General features: G+C 42.5%; 1 long non-coding RNA gene across 1 annotated transcript; it reads right to left on the bottom strand.

The window, feature by feature from the left end:
* Positions 1-7,272: 7,272 nt before the first annotated feature.
* Positions 7,273-7,919, bottom strand: LOC117537138. Its single transcript, XR_004567682.1, has 3 exons — positions 7,859-7,919; positions 7,436-7,598; positions 7,273-7,336 (listed from the first exon to the last, which is right to left on the bottom strand). It is a non-coding gene; the product is annotated as an uncharacterized LOC117537138 (long non-coding RNA).
* Between the last annotated feature and the right edge of the window lie 9,961 nt (positions 7,920-17,880).

Here is a 17,880-nt window from a genome sequence, read left to right on the forward strand (position 1 = left end):
CTGATGTCCCCAAGGCCTTCTGGAGCCTTTTCTAACAATGTGAAGTATATTGCAAAGCAGCTCACCCAGTGAGAAGACTTTTGGCATAATGTGCCGATTTGTACAGATCCTGGAGATAGAAGGACTTCAGACCAACCAGGGAGTTATCTGATCAGCTTGGTGTTCAATGTAACTCTTTACCATGGCTCAGACTTTGTTACTTGCAGTTACAGTTTCTCATTTTAGATTGTGCAAATTTTGCATTTGTTTTTACATGTTCTTTGTTCATGCTCTTTATCATTTTTCTGAGTTGGAAAGTTAGATTGCATCATAGTTTACTTTATACATATTTGTATTCTTCAGTGGTGAAGTATATTGCAAAGCAGCTCAGCCATGTGAGAAGACTTTTGGCACTTTTTCGTTTTTCGTTTTCTGAGTTGGAAAGTTAGATTGCATTCAAAATGTACAGAAATACTTAATTTTGTTAAAGCTTTTTATAAAAAATGCTTCTGACCAGAGCTTTGTTTCCTTGTCATTAATGTTGAACACCACCAGAGGGGCTCTCACCTGAAAGTTCTCTGCTTCATGTGTCTTCAGCAGAAGATCTAGACTTTAATTGCTATATTTTCAGTTAATATTGACCTTACTGAGCTTTAGCCATATCCGCTGCCTATCATAACAAATGTTAAGTACAGTGAATCTTTCTAAAATATACAGTAGTAAAGAGACAAACCCACCAGCATTATAGTAGCCAAATTCTTGTTTGTGGGCTGTATATATAAAATTGACTTGAAAAAGTTGCTGATTTTAGAGTACTGGCACCTTTTTCATTCCAATTCAAGCACTGGTAATATCTATCAAACTATAGATCCTACACATCCACTGGACGTGGATTCTAAAAGCACAATATACACTTCTCGCTATAAATCTAATCAAAAAGCATTTTAATGGCCAAACTATTCCACAATTTAGGATTTTCCAGAGAGGGTTATTTGTGAATAAACGTGAGCATATTGTTTCTTACACGACCACTAGAGGTGTTACACTTTAAAACGTGGCTATGGGTCGTGATCTAAGCTGCTTAAACAATCAATCTATTTGGTCGTTTTTTGTAGGAGGACAGGCTGTAATAGACGCAATGAGAACGCTCCCCGGCAAATGCTACCCCGATGGTCGGTTGTTATTGTCAATATTCATGGCCGTAGGCCGTAGGAAGCATCCTGAATGTGGGGGGGTTTGGGGATCCCCCCACGTAAAACAAAAAATAGATTTCGGTTTAGGTTAGGGATTGTTAGAAATTAAAATCAATGTTTTATGGAATGACTTGGTTTGGACGTACCGTCAGCTTGAAAGCTGTTTTATTCTGAAAAAAAACGGAAGTTCTCGCAGAATCTAAATGCCAAGCTTTTATTCTGAAAATCCTTCATGACGACATCCGGGGCTACCGTAAATGATAACTGCCATGAAGTACTTCCAGTATTATTAAAGTAACTATTAAAGCCGTCAAAATGCATTAAATGAAAAGTCATGAAAGAGAGTATGAGGAGAAAAGGCGTGTTTAGTTATGTATTGAATGAATAACGTCTGAATCCTCTGTTATGCGCAATAACGGACATTGGAGAAAGAGGTGGGAGAACGACGTCACCAGCCGCCATTGGAGGAGGAGCGCTGGATCAATACGAAGGACAACGCGAGCGCAGGTGTCAGTACCAGATATGTTCGGCCTACCAAATATGTTCGGGTGTATTTCCGTCGCATCCGTCATCCGTCATATCCGTCATATACTCACCTCCCTCTGCTCCCAGCGCTATGCTGCCACACACCGGCCGTCTGCGGAACTGCAGCCGGAGGAACTCGGTACAGCTTGTTATGTGTGTGTACTTAATTATTTACAATTAAAAAATATATATATTCTGCGTTACTTTAGCCAACACTTTTATAATATATAAGCCTGATCATGTCGTTGAAAGCAAGTACAGATGTTCTCCCTTTTCCACAGTTCTGTGTGAACTTCATCTAAGGTAGATGCTTTGCTTCTGCACCAGTTTAGCAGAAGTCTGTTTTGTAAGACTGGTTTTGTTGCAGTCTGTTCATGCTATGTGTTTCTTGCGTAAGACTATATACACACGGAACACATGTATTACAGGGCTGTACCCAGTGTGCTTCATAAAACATTTTTGAAGCTTATTTTTTTAAATTAAGCCGTTTCCATGTTATAACAGCATCTCGTTAAATCAATATCGGAAACAATAATTGTCTTTTTGTGGTTATTTAAATGTAATTTATGGTGCTATTAGAGTGCTTATAGACTGACCCGTTAATACAGATGCCCCCCCCCCCCCCCCCCCCCCCCACCCCCTTTGTGTGCGGTGAGCTGGAGAGAAGGCAGTCTATTTATTTTGGTGAAAAAAAAAACCCCTAACATATATGGATTGAATCAGAATATTGTGTTGGATCAAAACATATTGTACATTTTGAGAATTCTTACATCTATTACAATACATTTTGAGCTTTGGACAATGTTTGGATCAAACGAGCCAGAAACAACCTTAAGCAGCCACCACTGGAATATTATTGCAGTAATATCATAATACTAGTAGCCTTATATTAGTGTAGCCTAATATTGATCGACAAATATTTAGAAATAAATCTGGTTCTGCCTGCCTGCCTCATCGCACTATGCCCTGCTGCATTACCATGTATAGTATTTACATTCATAATGATCCTTTTTTGTTGCAGAGCTTTAGAGGCTTTAAGAGACGAACTGTCAATGATGCCAACTTGGCGACCTACAAACTAGATATAGCAATCTTGGAGCTATTGCGGCTAGCTACTTTCATTGGAAAGAGTCTCTAATTTTTTGTATGTATATATTTCATATATCCATCCCAAGCTTACCTACCCAACTGAATGAATTCACACATTCAAGTAAATAGAAAGACAGCACAGCATTCAAGTGTTTATTGAGAATTTGAACTTCAACGTTAATGGAAAAAGCTCCAAACTTTTCTCTACAGCCCTTAGTATCAAGAAATCCTTCTAGTTCCTTTTACATGTGGATAGGAAAACAGCACAGATTGTTCAGAATATATGAGGAAGCCATCAGGGAAGCAGCATGACCCAAGGCAGGACTGCAGAGACAGGTTCAGCCACGACCCGAAGTCCACGACCCGAAGTCCACGACGGGCAGCGTCCGGGAAAACCAAACTTGAAGGTAAGATATCAAATGATGATCTTCATTAATTGCAGTGACAATTTAGTCTATTCTGACATTTGTTTGTGTGAGTTAATCTTTACCTATGATATCTGGTTGCAGAAGGGACTGCAATAGCCTGGATGTTGGTCATCAGAGTAGATGCCCTGCAATTCTCCTCTTTTACCTTTCCCAACATATCCTATGAATAGAAAAAGAAAATATTGTAATTGAATCACACTAGGACCACAACACACTAAATATGTAATGACACATAAACATTATTATCCAGAATAAGAAGTCTACCTGGTTTGCAGTTTTTGTAAGGCTCCAAGCATCCACGGCAGGTGTCAATGGTGTACATGACGTTGAAATCCTGCTTGTATGAAGCAGAGAACAAACTCCATGTAGCAACACCTGTGTAAAACAAGCATTTCAATAGAGCCATTAAAAATATGCATAGACACCACAGCTGTCGTATACTGCTGCACCTTCACTGAATCACTTACTCTCAAGCCAGCGAAAGTGGGCCCCTCTTCTGAAAGACACAGTGGACATTGTGTCTCTGAAGGTGGTACACACTAGAGTGAGTGATGAGTACGCTTTGTCACCTTCCTGGAGAACCACTTCCATCAGAAGGTCCGAGAGAAGACAGTTTGGCAGCTGTGAAGTATTGGTCAGACTAGATCAAACATATTTAACAACACATTGACTAGACTGTTGCCAGCACAATCGAAATACCAAGATTCTTTGGGCTTCAGGTAGCAAAAAGACACATTTTTAATATTAATGTTGAATATATCACACACATTTTTCTTATGTTTTGTTATTCTTCTCCTTGAGGTAAAAAACAGCTATCAATAAAGTTAAAAAAAGCAGTGAGACATAATAGTTGGAAATTCTGCCGTGATCATAGGTCGTTTTTTAAACAAAAAACAGTTACTGCTTCACTGAAAAGATATTACCTCCAATATGAAGCACATGTCGGACTTTTGAAACTGGACCTTTGAAGGAAAATATAAGGTGTGGGTCATGTGATTGTTTAATTACATGTGTATACAATTATCAATATGTATGCATGTGTTAAATAATCTGGATCTGTCCGTGGCTATAAAAATCACATAATATCAGGATGAAAATGTAAATCAGTGTCAAAGAAACTGTTGTCTATAAAGTAACATTTAAAATGTATGATTTACCCTTCAATCTGGTACCGTTCCATGAGCATAATGCACCACCATTTCCGGATCTGTGCTATGTCCCGCTAAAAGAAAATGTAACAATAATAAAGTTGAAAATGAATGGAACCTCATCATTTGTCTACTCAATGTTAGCCCCCTCTTCCCCCTGAAATACTAACTCAGAGGATAAATACTGACCTCGGTAAACCAAAGTAGAGCATCTGTGCTGAAGTTGAGTGCATACTGTGAAAGGATAAAGATCTGTTAAGTTATGAGTTTCAAAAACTAACAAAACCCCTTAAAAAAAAGTGTCAAGGGAGGAATTTACCATCAGTATGAAGACACCACAGTCATTGCCCGTGGTTTGGTGAGGCTAACCCTGTAAGAATTTGGAATATAACAGTGATGTTCATGGTCAAATGGAAAATAAAGACATGTGAAAGCAGGTGTATGAGATGGTGGAGAAATGTACCTTGACGTCTCTGCCGAACTTTACTGTCCACTGACCTGGAGCAATGCGGTGCGCTAGGTCACTGTCAAAAGAAATGATAAGACATGGGAATTGATTTGGTGAAGGAACGCTATACACAATATAATTCATGTTTTTGGATTTCCTTACATTGAACTATTGCATGCCTTAAAAGAGGAAAGTTATGAAAGCCACTGAACGGGGCTAAAATAAAACAAACAAAAATACGTTTACCAGCCGCTGAACAAAGCTGAACTTGAAAACAACCTTTGAACAAGGCTTATAACAAAATGAATATTATAATTCATAGCATCCTGTTGCAGACTCTTTTTCTTTTGGTTCCACTAAGGACACTCCAGACTTTGTGGAAATGGAGATATATTATAAATGAATTTGATCAGATTCAGACCCCTGGTCTACAAGATGGTTACTGCAGTATTAGAATACTATAAACTATTTAGAACTCCCATACAAGCCACAGAACGGTGAGGGGGTAATCATGTTACAAAAACCTAAATATGTCCTTGTAGGAATTGTCCCCAAAGCCATCTGGCTTAAGAGGGTCGAGCAAATATAACTCTCTCTTTGCTGGCTTGATCACCTGTCAACCATTGACAAAATAGCTGAAATTAGACATAATCAAACACCAGAAGAAAACCACACAGCACAACTTATGTTCATTTTGTACATGCTGGTGAGATCATTTGGAACAGACTCACGCAAAGCAAATAGTGATCTGCCTTTCCTTGCTGCCGACTCCAGGCAGGGATGAAAACCATGTCCTTGGTGGCCAATTGGTCAGCCTAGTATTTTAAACAAGGGATTTTAAGTTGCTGTATATCAATTTCAAGAAACATAGGTCTCAAGCAACAGGAACTTACTGGAAAACTGGCCAACACGTCAGCTGTTTTGGACTTCCAGGTAGGAACCACATACATATCCACGATGTATATATCTTTGCCCTATATTGATAGTTTTTCAAAAAAAATGAAATCTTCATAGAAGTATGTTCAACAACAAGAGACAACCACACTTCACGAGATTGGAGTTTCACCACTAAACAGCTATTTAGAAAATATGTGTTATTCAAAAGAAAAAAGCAGGCCAATGATGTCTGTTGAAAACCGTACATGTCTTTGGGTGGCTTCTTGTACCATCTTCAGGCACGTGTTTCCAATCTGAAACAGTAACAACAGTAAGTTACCTGTGCCATTTATTTGAGACAAGATGAAGTTGGGAGGAAAGCTCAAGTATACCTACATTTGACTCCATGCACTGAGGAAGACTCAGGCTCCAAAAGTCCTCTCTGGTCAGGCACACATCACCCTCCTTCACAATGACCTCTGCTCCAGGCCTATTGTGGTCTAGCACATAGCTGAGCTGCAAATAACAGATTGCAAAACATACTTCAAGCCAATAGAAAACATAGAAAAATTAAAATCAAAACAATGCACCTCCATCACTGTGCATGAAGTAAACATATATCTACCAGCTTGTCTTGAATCGGATGTAGATCCTTTGCGTATTTCGCACCAGAGAGGGCATACTGGTGGTCAGCAACTGACCCCTCCGAATCCAACTTCGGTTCAGCTGTTATTAGATAGACACAAAATAAACAGTATTATTGAAGTACCACACATGAAGTATACCTAAAATGTGTCCTTGTATTGATAATCAAAATACCTCTCAACATAGGCCTGATAAAGGGCTTCAGCTGAGACACATTCACACTCTGTCTCAGCTGAGCTCCTGTTGAGCTCAACAGGGTTGCCACACCCTTGTTGGTGATTGAGGAAACCACATAAGGGCCAAACCAGTTGCACTCCAGTTTTCCACCTTTTCGGCCCTCCTTCCTCTTATTCGCTCTTAGGACCTCATCTCCAACGTTAATCAGGAAAGATTTCACATTCTTTCCCTTGCGTTTTTCAAAAGAGATTTTCTGTCTCTGTTGTGCTATTTGGATGTTCTGGTAATCTGAGAAAGATATGTAACAGTTATCATTTACAGTCCTTAACATACGCTTGCATTTTTTAGGAGTTATTATGTTTTAAATATTGCCATTTTATTCTCACCTTCGAGTGCAAATCTGCAATGGTTGCAGCCTTTGCCTCAAGCTGCTGTTCTGCCTCATCAGCAGGCACCAAAACAGAGGTATCATCCCTGTCATTGACTGTAGCATTTATAACACCCGGGACGCGAGGGTGCCTCCCAAACTGGGCAAAATAGGGCGTGCACTTGGTTGACCTCTGAAAGCATAAAAATTCCTTTTAGTATCTCTGTTGAGTATTGTTTCCATCTGCATTTGTTACAACATTGTACCTGCTTTGAGGTGTTAATGCTCGCCACAATGCCCCTCAGATGTAAATCCCAGTCATTCTGGTCCTCTCCACAGTACTTTGCAAGTGCTTTTTTTATGTTTTGGTTTGTACGCTCATCTTGGCCATTGCACTGGGGATGGTACGCTGAAGTGATGCAGTGTTTTACACCCAGTGCATCAAAAACACCACGGTTGACCTGCAGATGGTTTAGTGTACACCAATTACCAAATTACCTGAAAAATCGTATTACATTGTTACACATAACACATACACTGTATTAGATAGATTATTGTACCTCATTGACAAATTCCCGTCCTTGGTCGGTAATGATCTTCTCGACAAGACCGAAATCGAGAAGAATATTTACAATCTTTTTTGAGACCTCAACAGCTGTTTTGTGGTAGAGCGTTTTTGCTACCACCCACTTCGTGAACAGATCAGTCGCTGTTAGAATGTATCTGCAATATAAAATGCAGAATGTTGTAAATACATACAGAATCACTGTAAATGATTTCCTTTCTTTTTAAACCAGATTCTTCACGTTTAGAACCTTTAAAGGAGGTTACACATGCTTCAGCCCATCATGATAGTACCTTTTGCCCTTAGCAGTGGAGGGAAGTGGGCCAATGAGATCCACACATGTCTCACTCTGTTTCAATGTACACATACAACACATTTCTGTAGATCAATAATCAGTCAGTCAGTCAAAAACTCCCACCCATTTCTTCACGTCCTCCCGCATAGTGGACCAGTGGTACGTTGCCAAAACCTTCTCGGTGGTGCGCCTTCTCCCTGCATGACCTCCGGAACCCAGGTTATCATGGCACTCCTTCAGGACATTGATAATTTGGTCCTTGGTGCACACAACCATCCTCTCATTGTCCTTGTATGTGTAGTACAAATCTCCAGCTGGCACAACAGGAACAACAAAACAATCATTTAGACATGTGTAGAGATGACATTATGACTAAAAGCTGTTCAAGAAATCCAGTGGCAAATGTGGTTTAGACGTAACAACTACAGTAATGTAAAGTGTGTATAAAAAGAAAAAGGAGAAACAAGCTGTGGAGTCCTTGCGATTTACTGAAAAATGTTGGAATTGCAATATGATAAACCATTAGAGGTATGATCACTTTTGCACCAAAAAACACCATTAGATAAATAGATAGATAGATATATACTTTATTGATCCCTATAAGTAAAGGGATGTGATGATGTCACATGTACAGGGGGTTTATACCTCATAATAAAAACGTATGTTCGTGACTTAACCATGGTCTTATTCTGTTACTTACCTTTGATCAGGTATTGTTTGGATGCCCTCCGAATTAACGCCTTCCTTTTATCATGCTTTTCAGCGGCGATGGTGAGATTGTGGTAACCACCATTGAGCACGTACTGCTTTATCTCAGCATAAAAGCTCTCCATTTCTGTCATGAAAGTTAAAATGGTCGCGGTAATTATGGGGAAGCGGAGGGATCTAGATCGTTCACACATAACAAGCTGTACCGAGTTCCTCCGGCTGCAGTTCCGCAGACGGCCGGTGTGTGGCAGCATAGCGCTGGGAGCAGAGGGAGGTGAGTATATGACGGATATGACGGATGACGGATGCGACGGAAATACACCCGAACATATTTGGTAGGCCGAACATATCTGGTACTGACACAGGCACTTTTTCCACAGCCCGGACTGCGAGAGGAAGCTGCAGCTTCTCTCCCCCCAATTACCTTCTGCTTGTTCTATTACCACGTTACTTAATTAAAGTACCCATTTGAACCTTCTCAGAGACTCCATTGGTCTCCTTATTTTAAGTTTCTCTGCTGGAAGCGAGAGGAGCATCACAGTTTTCTTTATTACTCAATATCAAGCCACACTTATGGCTGTGAGTGTTTGTGTGTGCTCAGGATGAGTTTCGCTTGTTCTCGCTGTATCGCCGACACGGAAGCCTGTCTGCTCCTCGCAGCAAGGAGCAGCAGCGGCGAGCAGCAACGAGCCCCTCAACGTCGTGACCAATCAGAGCACACTGGGCTCACAGGGAGGGGGGGCAGGAGCTCCAACAAGCCGTTTAGGACAGAGAGTGAATACCTGGTGAATACACATACTTTACAGAGATGCTGTATGAGAAACCAATGAGTTTGGAAAATTGCACAGTATAAATCTATTTTAGTAGACCTCAACAATGGAATTATGATCAGTGTTAACATTGAGGTAAACGTGTTACCAATTTCTGTTATTTGTTGTGCATGACCGGAAGCCAATAGCGTAACAGGTTAAAGGTCATGATGGGTATAAATAAAGCCACGCCTCCAATGGGAGAGTCCGTTGAATGAAAAGCCACTGTCTCTGATGTTTTGTTATTCCTCCACTTATTTGGATGCTAAACAGCAATGAAGTTATGCTTACTCTGCTAACAAGTAGAAATGGCCATGACATGGGACCTTTAATAATCCATGAAACTCTGAGAGTGAGCTGATGTTAAAAGTGTTTCTCCTGGTTGGAAAATGCTGTTTGCTTTGTTTCTGTGTTAGAACTAAACCTCAAGGCTTTAGTTATAACAGGTTAGTATTAAAATAATCTCTGTGTCAAACAGGGCCGGACCTTGGCACAGGCCAGTGGTTCTCAACGTGTCAGACCTCGGGACCCACTTTTTTCCTTTGTCGACAAATCGCGACCCGAAGTTTTGAACCAATCAAATCTATTCAACAAAAAGTCGTGCTGTAATATATACATTTTTCAGCATATATTATTAATTAAAGTGAAGTACAGTGCACATGTCCCTCATATCCCATATAGCGTACAGCGCCCATAAACTATGGCAGGGGTCTGCAACCTTTTCGACCAAAAGAGACATTTTGCCCCCTTTTCCACCAATTTTTGTCTGGAGCCGCAAAACATATTTGATAGCTTGATAGCCTCTAACAATGTATATATTGTTATTTGATAGACAACAACTACAGTTTTTTTGCATGTATTTTTACATTAAAGGAAACTGGCGCAAAGACGAGAAAAGTGTCAGCAGTGTGTAGCTTGTTCCCATGAATGAATGACAGACTGCAACGTGCTTTACCTGTCCGGTAGAGAGTAGGACATTAACGCTGCCAAGCCAAACAATTTGCGTCACCACGCCAGGCTGCAGCCACCACAGGAGAAGCGGAAATGGGAGGGACCCAGTTTGGCACCTCAGCTTAAATAGCCGGTGCGCACAATTGGTGCGCTGGCACGGTGCCAAGCAGCGGCACAGAAGGAGAAGACCTCCGGTCACATCTGTCCACGCAGAGGGTTATCAAGAATAACTTTTATCCAATAACCTTTTCCCTCTCTGTCTGTGTCTGTGTATTCTCTTGTTCCGATGAACCCAGCCAAATATTTTTTCTTGTTTTGTATCTATATCTACGCCGGGATCCGGAGTCGAGGCTGATCCTCTTGCTGTAGTCCTGTTTCTTGGATCCTCTATCCTGAGTTCTGGATTAAGTCGTGGACGTTTCGGGTCGTGGCTGAACCTGCCTCTGCGGTCCTGCCTTGGGTCTCGTCATGCTGCTTCCCTGATGGCTCCCACAGGATTCAAGCTGACATCCTCGTGGATTCATCTTCTTATTACAGACACATGTATTTCCTAACATTCAGTCTATATGCTGTAAAATGTATTATCTCTTCGATTTACACACGGCATCTATTGCACATCTGTCCGTCCTGGGAGAGGGATCCCTCCTCTGTTGCTCTCCCTGAGGTTTCTCCCATTTTTTCCCTCAAACTGTGGGTTTTCTCTGGAAGTTTTTCCTTGTACGATGTGAGGGTCTAAGGACAGAGGGTGTCGTTTTTCTCATACTGATATTCTGAACAATCTGTGTTGTTGTATTTGCTGTAAAGTGTCTCTACTGTAGGCTAATTTTATTATATGTACAGCACTTTGGCTCGACCAAAAATCGTTTATAAATGTGCTATATAAATAAAACTTGATTTGATTTGAGAATGAAACCCTCTGTGTTGCTCCGATACTTTTATTTTCTTTGATTTATCCAGTTTGCTCATTGAGCCGGGGGTCAGGTTATTCACCTGCAAGAAAAGGCGCTGGCGCGGGACCGTAGCAGGATGATAGTTGACCTAATTAAAACCGTTTTTATTTTAATTCGTGTTGCAGTATCACCTCAAAATACAAGATACGAAACATTTTCAACCGTGCAACAAAATATAAATAGTCGTACAAATATTTGTATTTTATTTCCGTCTTATTTTTGTCTACACTGAAAAAAACGGGGAGTAAGATTTACTTAGGAACATCGAGGTAACAAAACGCACGCAGTTTAACTACGCATATTTCAAATAGCTTCTACTTACAGTTAAGAAGTGTTCGTTACTAAAGGCACTTAAGTAAACTTTACTGTCACACTCAGTTTTGTAAGTACATTTTATTTACTATTGTATAGTAGATTTGACTTAAGATTACATGTGCATCTTATTACAAATCTTGAGTAAAAGATATTTGGCTTTTCATGTTATTTTTACTTGCTATTCTTATCTTTCATTTAATAAATATGTAGGTAATATTTAAATATATTTATTAAGTAACATCAAATGCAATTCTTATTCAATAAAACGGTTTTACACTTTTAAAACAACACTATTCTGCCCCCGCTCCCGGGCAGACAGACAACAGGAAGAACACTCGGCTTCAGAAGTTTCGTTTTAAAGTTTTACTCAGAAAGCACTGTACAACTGGACACACACGGAAATGTACATTCATTTCAAGCATAGCAATCATTTAACATATTATCATACATTTCACACTATGCGTTAGCTTCATGCTAACCCCTAAGGGAAATTACATTGAAAGGCTAACGGTTCGCTAGAGTTAAATATCTAATAATAAAATAATAAAATTCAATAATGTTCTTTAACCAATAGGTGTCCCTTTCTATCAGCTCTGCACCGTTATGGTGTAAATACAGCCTATCTACCAAATAGATCAAATATAAAATTTAGCCGAATTAGTGTTGATACTGCAAGGAGACGTATTGTGTGAAAATAAATGTAAGATGTTGTTTAATTGCTGATATATTTATGATCCACGTCACGTTTTCAGTTTCAAACATGTTGCCTGAAGCTGCCGCGTGGATCAGACTGTGATATGAACCAGTTTCAGTTTGTGCAGATTAAAACGAGAGAAAGCCGGGGACACAAACACACAGAGACAATAATGAGCACAAAGATCTTTTAATAACAGCTGAAAAACAAACTGGAAATGAAACATGATAACAAAGACAACTGTCCCCACCAGGCACGTGCAGCAGCACCTCCCACTTTACTGTCCCTTCAGACAGACAGGTAGCAGCACCTCCCACCTTACAGTCCCTTCAGACAGACAGGTAGCAGCACCTCCCACTTTACTGTCCCTTCAGACAGACAGGTAGCAGCACCTCCCACCTTAATGTCCCTTCAGACAGACGGGTAGCAGCACCTCCCACCTTACTGTCCCTTCAGACAGACAGGTAGCAGCACCTCCCACCTTACTGTCCCTTCAGACAGACAGGTAGCAGCACCTCCCACTTTACTGTCCCTTCAGACAGACAGGTAGCAGCACCTCACACTTTACTGTCCCTTCAGACAGACAGGTAGCAGCACCTCCCACCTTACTGTCCCTTCAGACAGACAGGTAGCAGCACCTCCCACTTTACTGTCCCTTCAGACAGACAGGTAGCAGCACCTCCCACTTTACTGTCCCTTCAGACAGACAGTTAGCAGCACCTCCCACTTTACTGTCCCTTCAGACAGACAGGTAGCAGCACCTCCCACTTTACTGTCCCTTCAGACAGACATGTAGCAGCACCTCCCACCTTACTGTCCTTTCAGACAGACAGGTAGCAGCACCTCCCACCTTACTGTCCCTTCAGACAGACAGGTAGCAGCACCTCCCACTTTACAGTCCCTTCAGACAGACAGGTAGCAGCACCTCCCACTTTACTGTCCCTTCAGACAGACAGGTAGCAGCACCTCCCACTTTACTGTCCCTTCAGACAGACAGGTAGCAGCACCTCCCACCTTACTGTCCCTTCAGACAGACAGGTAGCAGCACCTTCCACCTTACAGTCCCTTCAGACAGACAGTTAGCAGCACCTCCCACTTTACAGTCCCTTCAGACAGACAGGTAGCAGCACCTCCCACTTTACTGTCCCTTCAGACAGACAGGTAGCAGCACCTCCCACCTTACTGTCCCTTCAGACAGACAGGTAGTAGCACCTCCCACCTTACTGTCCCTTCAGACAGACAGGTAGTAGCACCTCCCACTTTACAGTCCCTTCAGACAGACAGGTAGCAGCACCTCCCACTTTACAGTCCCTTCAGACAGACAGGTAGCAGCACCTCCCACTTTACTGTCCCTTCAGACAGACAGGTAGCAGCACCTCCCACTTTACTGTCCCTTCAGACAGACAGGTAGCAGCACCTCCCACCTTACTGTCCCTTCAGACAGACAGGTAGCAGCACCTTCCACCTTACAGTCCCTTCAGACAGACAGTTAGCAGCACCTCCCACTTTACAGTCCCTTCAGACAGACAGGTAGCAGCACCTCCCACTTTACTGTCCCTTCAGACAGACAGGTAGCAGCACCTCCCACCTTACTGTCCCTTCAGACAGACAGGTAGTAGCACCTCCCACCTTACTGTCCCTTCAGACAGACAGGTAGTAGCACCTCCCACTTTACAGTCCCTTCAGACAGACAGGTAGCAGCACCTCCCACCTTACTGTCCCTTCAGACAGACAGGTAGAAGCACCTCCCACTTTACTGTCCCTTCAGACAGACAGGTAGCAGCACCTCCCACCTTACTGTCCCTTCAGACAGACAGGTAGAAGCACCTCCCACTTTACTGTCCCTTCAGACAGACAGGTAGCAGCACCTCCCACCTTACTGTCCCTTCAGACAGACAGGTAGTAGCACCTCCCACTTTACAGTCCCTTCAGACAGACAGGTAGCAGCACCTCCCACTTTACTGTCCCTTCAGACAGACAGGTAGTAGCACCTCCCACTTTACAGTCCCTTCAGACAGACAGGTAGCAGCACCTCCCACCTTACTGTCCCTTCAGACAGACAGGTAGTAGCACCTCCCACTTTACAGTCCCTTCAGACAGACAGGTAGCAGCACCTCCCACTTTACAGTCCCTTCAGACAGACAGGTAGTAGCACCTCCCACTTTACAGTCCCTTCAGACAGACAGGTAGCAGCACCTCCCACTTTACTGTCCCTTCAGACAGACAGGTAGCAGCACCTCCCACCTTACTGTCCCTTCAGACAGACAGGTAGCAGCACCTCCCACCTTACAGTCCCTTCAGACAGACAGGTAGCAGCACCTCCCACTTTACAGTCCCTTCAGACAGACAGGTAGCAGCACCTCCCACTTTACTGTCCCTTCAGATAGACAGGTAGCAGCACCTCCCACCTTACTGTCCCTTCAGACAGACAGGTAGCAGCACCTCCCACTTTACAGTCCCTTCAGACAGACATGTAGCAGCACCTCCCACTTTACAGTCCCTTCAGACAGACATGTAGCAGCACCTCCCACTTTACAGTCCCTTCAGACAGACAGGTAGCAGCACCTCCCACTTTACAGTCCCTTCAGACAGACAGGTAGCAGCACCTCCCACCTTACTGTCCCTTCAGACAGACAGGTAGCAGCACCTCCCACTTTACTGTCCCTTCAGACAGACAGGTAGCAGCACCTCCCACCTTACTGTCCCTTCAGACAGACAGGTAGCAGCACCTCCCACCTTACTGTCCCTTCAGACAGACAGGTAGCAGCACCTCCCACTTTACAGTCCCTTCAGACAGACAGGTAGCAGCACCTCCCACTTTACTGTCCCTTCAGACAGACAGGTAGCAGCACCTTACACTTTACTGTCCCTTCAGACAGACAGGTAGCAGCACCTCCCACCTTACTGTCCCTTCAGACAGACAGGTAGTAGCACCTCCCACTTTACAGTCCCTTCAGACAGACAGGTAGCAGCACCTCCCACTTTACTGTCCTTTCAGACAGACAGGTAGCAGCACCTCACACTTTACTGTCCCATGTTATGCCGGCTTTTCTTGGCTTGTTTGAAGTTCACATTCTGTTGAAATAGTCAATTACTAGCCTTATCTCACACATTGCTGTTTTGAATCTCTAATATGTGGATGACAGTTGAACTGCATGATGTAACATTTATGCCATCTGCTGGAAAGAAGACGTATCGCTCTGTTGGCGTTGTTTAGACAACAAAAACAGAGTGAAGCTCTCATTTCATCAACAATCTTTGAGTACAGACACCGTCCTGCAGAGAGCACACAGCCCAACAGCACGTTGTTGGTCTAGCATCACTTTACAAAACGTTAGCATTAAGACACTAAGACTAGCTGGTACCTTGTAAAGGTGAGTCCACCTTAAATGAGCAGTGGGTGATCAGCAGGTGAAAGGCAGGACACGGGAACTTGGTCCTGAGCAGTGTTGGGCAAGTTACTTTTAAAAAGTAACTAGTAATAGTTATAGTTACTGCTCTCAAAAAAGTAACTAGTTACTTTATTATAAAAGTAATTAGTACAAAGTTACTTTACTTTATTTAAAAAAATAATAGCAATACAAATACAAGTTTTTGTGTTGTTTTTTGCTGACTAGTTCTCTGAAGGCAACAGACTTGACCGTTGGGATGGGCAGCATGTCCTCAACAACATACATGGCAATCAATCTGTTTAGTTGACTCTGGGTGACATGTGGCGATTTAAAAAAATGTTTTGGCTGTTTAGATGGTGTTGCTCCATCTGGGTCACTGCCGGTGGTTGAGACGGTGGGGTCTTTGGCAACTAGTTTTATAGCCCCATGTACATTAGTTAGGTTCTTCAGGAGATTGGCATTGCTGTTTTTCGATGTGGACAATGCTTTCTGTCCTGCACACAGTTTACATTTTACAGTAATATTTTTTGCGTCCTTTATCCCCACAAATTGAAAATAGTGGTTATATTTCCAAGTTGCAAATGCGCTGCTGCTGTCGCTGATACTTGCATCTGCCATTGTGTATGTGTGTGTGTGCTGGTGGTGAGCGTTGCCGTGTGTGTGTGTTAACATTAGCAAGTGTTCGTGTGTGTGTATTTTCCCCATAAGGCAAGACCCGCCCAACTCTGTATCTGATTGGCTTACCCTGAAATGTTACCCCGCGTTAACCAATCCTCTCTCCTCTCTGGTTACTTTCACTTTTCCATGGTGCTGTGAGAGGACATCGCTGTATTCGCCTGTAAGTTACATCCGCAGGGAGATTCGGTTCAGTTCCATCACATAATGTAACGCAGTAACGCATCCATTTAATCACAGTGACTATAACGGCATTACTGAATGGGAATAGGTAACTAGTAACGCTATTAGTTACCGCAAAAAGTAGTTGCGTTAGAGTAACGCGTTAGTCCCAACACTGGTGCTGAGGAGATGTAACGATTATTAAACAAGAAATAGTCTCAAGGGGTCGAAGAAATAAACATTTGTGATTATTAGCGAATCGGTTGCAGGTGGGTGAAAACAGGCTTAGGGAGTCACGTATTACATGTAACGGCATTAGGATACAAAATAGATAAATGTATTCCCTTACCAACAGCGACGTGCATTCAGGGGAGGCAGAGCCTCACCTGTCATACTCCAATGTAACGGAAAAACAACTAAAGAAAAACGAAATAGTAATAATAATAATAATAAAATGTCTCCAGTGATCTGTGTTGTAAGTGTGATTTATGTTTGATTCCAATCGCTTTTTATAGTCAAAATTAGCAAATTGGCCAAGCTCCGCTTCAACTCCTACATGGGAGCGATGAGGAGTGAGGCAGGGACGAGCTCTGCCTCACGTAAGCCCACAGTAACTGGCTGGAGCGCGGGCACTAATGTAGCACGGGCACTTATTTTGTGAGCGCGCTCAAGCCAGTTACTATGGTGAGGTGAGGTGAGGCACAGATGAGCTCTGCCTCACCTCAGAATGTGTCACCCCACAGAAACTGGCTGGAAAGCGGGCCCTAAGCGCATGCCTGCACCATCTCACTGTATGTCACCAATGTAATGTTTGTAGATTCCTTTATTACATTTATCCTCGCCATCCATAGTCTCTAAATAACTTATTTCACGTACAGTGGGGTAAAAAAGTATTTAGTCAGCCACCAATTGTGCAAGTTCTCCCACTTAAAAAGACGAGAGAGGCCTGTAATTGTCATCCTAGGTATACGTCAACTATGAGAGACAGAATGGGAAAAAGAAATCCAGAAAATCACATTGTCTGATTTTTAAAGAATTTATTTGCAAATTATGGTGGAAAATAAGTATTTGGTCAATAACAAAAGTTAATCTCAATACTTTGTTATATACCCTTTGTTGGCAATGACAGAGGTCAAACGTTTTCTGTAAGTCTTCACAAGGTTTTCACACACTGTTGCTGGTATTTTGGCCCATTCCTCCATGCAGATCTCCTCTAGAGCAGTGATGTTTTGGGGCTGTCGCTGGGCAACACGGACTTTCAACTCCCTCCAAAGATTTTCTATGGGGTTGAGATCTGGAGACTGGCTAGGCCACTCCAGGACCTTGAAATGCTTCTTACGAAGCCACTCCTTCGTTGCCCGGGCGGTGTGTTTGGGATCATTGTCATGCTGAAAGACCCAGCCACGTTTCATCTTCAATGCCCTTGCTGATGGAAGGAGGTTGTCACTCAAAATCTCACGATGCATGGCCCCATTCATTCTTTCCTTTA

The sequence above is a fragment of the Gymnodraco acuticeps genome, unplaced genomic scaffold (assembly GCF_902827175.1).
Source record: "Gymnodraco acuticeps unplaced genomic scaffold, fGymAcu1.1, whole genome shotgun sequence".
NCBI classification, from domain to species: domain Eukaryota; kingdom Metazoa; phylum Chordata; class Actinopteri; order Perciformes; family Bathydraconidae; genus Gymnodraco; species Gymnodraco acuticeps.